Genomic DNA, 3,606 nt, shown 5'->3' on the forward strand with positions numbered 1-3,606 from the left:
ATAAATATAAATAATTATATTGATTTTATAAAATTACACGAATTAACGACGTTTGAATTGAATATAAACAACTATATTTATTTTATAAAATATTTCCGACTTTTGGGCCTTTGAAAAAATATAAATAATTATATTTATTTTATAAAAGTTTTCGAGTTTTTCGTTGACTAGTAATGCATTTTTGTCGAATTTTTATAAATTCGTTTTATTTGTTATAAACTGTCGCTAAAACAAATATACTTCTATATTTATTTTATAAGAAAACTTGAATGTTGAGAAGTGTCGGTTTTAGAATTAAATACGTTTCGTATTTCAGATATTTACGAAAAACGGCCAAAGTTTCCTCTATTTTTAGGAGAACCCCACAATACAAGTGTCGATATATTTTTCAAATTTCAACAATAATTCAATGCAATGTAACGACGATATATAGTTTTCGTCAAAATATCAAATAATCAAATCGGTTCGAGCTCGGGTCGAGTATAAATAAAAATTTATAACAATATAAACAGAATTTTTGCATCGTTTAAATCTCGGTACCGGGTCTTTGAGTTGACTGTGTTGACTGCCATTGACAGAGTTTGACCAAGTTGACTCGACCCGAAACTAAGTTGACCGATCCTTGACCCGTGTTGACTAAACTCAAACCACTCGAAACTGAACCAAACTATCATTAAGCGAGTTTTCATCCTGGACTCGAACATGCATATAGAATCGACACCCGAAACTTGGTACAAGATATCCACCACCATCGTCTGCTGGCGTCGGCGTGGCTCCGACGGCGACGCCGTCGGCCACCACCGTCACCAACATCTTTATCATCACATCATGGTCATCATCACCGGAGACCACACCACCTGCCGTTACACTCGGATCTTTAAAAAATTTCAAAGAAAAAAGAGAGTTATGAGGGATTTACCAGAAAAAAATACCACCACCGTAAAACACCACCAAAGTGTCGTCTCCGTCATCCTCATCAGTCTATCATCATCCTCATCATCATCGGGTCATCATCATCGTCGTCACATTCATCACCGCCGCCGTAGCGGCGGCACCGGAAAAACGAGGAGAAAGAGAGAGAGAGAGTGAACCATGGGTGTGTGTTTGAAGGTGGGGGCTGGGTGCATGGGTGTTTGCTAGCAAGACTAGGAGCGTCGGAGAGTCGCTGGACACTACCGACTCTGCCGGGTGACTTCGCCAGACCGACGGTCGGTCTTCACAGAGCAGAGAGAGAGAGAGATGGTACGTGTTTGGGGGTTTACATGTGTGCATGTGGGGTGGAGAGACCTGCGCCAGAGAGTCACCGGCCACCGCCGGCTCCTCCGGTGGTCTCGTCGTAAAAGGGAACATGAGGGTGAGAGGGAGAGGATGTTGTGTTGGTGTGCGGCTGAAGGTTTTTGAAAGGAATAAAGGGTTTGATCTTATAACAATCTATTTATAATAGGGTTTTTAATTTGGGCTTGGGCCCCAGGCCCACAAGCCCGTTTCGCACGGCCTGATTCGTAATCTGAAGTCCGTTTTCAAACCCGATCCTCTTAATATGTCTCAAAATACAAATGTTAAGTCGAAAACACTCAAATTATGTCGGAAATCGATATTTTGACACGTATTTGTTGGTGTTGTCAGTATTTTGTCTGGTGTCAGTTTGTCATCGTTTAACGCTCAGCAGATTTCCCGAAAATCACCGTAAGCGCATTGTAAAGTCAGATAGGCGTTCCCAATCATTTCAAAAGCCTAATTAAGTAAATTCGTGTAGGATCATGATCTGACCCGAATGAGTCGTTCAGAGGCGTTCAACTACGTTTCAGGTGCGGAATAACAAGAAACGAAGGTAGAGACAGCTTGCAATTCACTTAATCTACTGATTTTATTGACTTGACAATGTTTACAGCTCGTTCTTCACCCCGGCAACACTTCGGCATGGAATTCTAGAAAGTTACAAATGAGTTCCCTCATGTGGTATTTATATTGTTGGTAGGTTCCCACATACGGACATGTACACATATGCGGACCAGGTAGGTTCCCACATACGGACATGTACACATAAGAGGACCAGGTAGGTTCCCACATACAGACATGTACACATAAGCGGACCTACCAGGTTAAACCTATATGCTATCCTATTTTCTCGTAAAACGCGCCCTAATCTAATCAATACAATACATAACATGATCCAAGATGAAATCAACAGATGCAGTGCACCAACAAACTCCCCCTCAGATGTAGATGTTGATGGAGTCGTTCATTGAGTCACGACTATGCTGTGTCTTCACATCTTCAGTCTTGATCAGTCTCTGGGCTTTTCTCTCTCTCTGTCTTCAGACTCCCCCTCACGATTTACTGGTATTCCTTTGTTCTTCAGTAACATCTTCGGGATCGTGATCTAGCCTTCACAGAATCAAGATTGATTTCCAGGATCAAAACTTGGCTTTCTTCAATCAGAGGTCTTCAGGAATCGAGACCTGGCACTCTATCTTCAGATCCAAGATCGAAAGCTGGCTATTCCTGCACATTCTTAACCCAGACATAAATTTTCTAAAAATATCAATTTGAAAGCATCAACACTAACTCTTCCTCAGAAATAAGTGCACCAACTACAACTCTCCCTCAAATTACTTTCTCTATGATGAACCACTTGTTGATTAAAAATTTTTTTGACATTTAAAGCACACTCCCCCTCACAACAATGTCATCATGTTTAGCACTCGGAATTTTGAAAATCAGCTTTCCTACATTAGTTGTCAAAAATCTTTTTGACTTTTTCAAAAGTTTATGCTAAAACACATACAAAATCTTTTTGGATTTTTAAAAAAAATAATTGACACCACTTGTAAAAGAACGAGAATGTAGAAATGAAATATTTACAAACATATTTTTGTAAGTTCGTGTAAGAGGATCATATCAGTTTATGAGACATGTCACTAACACCGTTAAGCTTGATTACATTTTCAGTTCAAAACAATTCACCTAGATTGTCAGTATATCCGTCCACTGAAATTCTCACACAAAGTTCAATTGATCCGAGATACGATGTTAATGTCTTAGATACTAACTTATTCGTGTGTCTCACTACTTGAATATACTCCCGTTTCCAGATCCCAATATTCAGTCTTACAGGTGAGTATACCACAGCTGATATCTGTATAGGGGTTAGATGCGAGGGCCGTGAGAGCTCAGGTTGATACTTCTGTATACGCAGAGAGATGACGGCTTCGACTTTTGGTGTGTCCCCTTTAGAGGATATTTTTATTTCGACAGCAGCGACTATCAATTTTATTGTTTCATCAGCATGCTGAGGGCGAAGCTATGTTTCAAGCTTTTGCGGAAAGCATTATCCGGGGACTAGGTCAGTACTTCCATACAACAGAAGTCCCGGGATAATACCCCAGATATCACTGAGCATAAAGACCTAGTATCTCAGAATAAGGGACCTTTCAAACAAGATTTCAGGGGTTACCTATATATCCAAGTTTGTGTTAACCCACAGAACAAGCAAGTTTGAAATTTAGTTTATATCTCGTCACAATTTACTAAGTGTGTAAAAACCTACTGGCACATCCTTAGTGAGATTGTTTATCACATTTTATCTTTACATTTCTTTAGCAT

At 39.8% G+C, this 3,606-nt stretch overlaps 1 long non-coding RNA gene across 1 annotated transcript; it reads right to left on the minus strand.

The window, feature by feature from the left end:
* Nucleotides 1–402: 402 nt before the first annotated feature.
* LOC110866159 lies at nt 403–1,250 on the minus strand. Its single transcript, XR_002551194.1, has 2 exons — nt 920–1,250; nt 403–857 (listed from the first exon to the last, which is right to left on the minus strand). It is a non-coding gene; the product is annotated as an uncharacterized LOC110866159 (long non-coding RNA).
* Between the last annotated feature and the right edge of the window lie 2,356 nt (nt 1,251–3,606).

This window comes from Helianthus annuus, chromosome 7, assembly GCF_002127325.2.
Source record: "Helianthus annuus cultivar XRQ/B chromosome 7, HanXRQr2.0-SUNRISE, whole genome shotgun sequence".
NCBI lineage: Eukaryota > Viridiplantae > Streptophyta > Magnoliopsida > Asterales > Asteraceae > Helianthus > Helianthus annuus.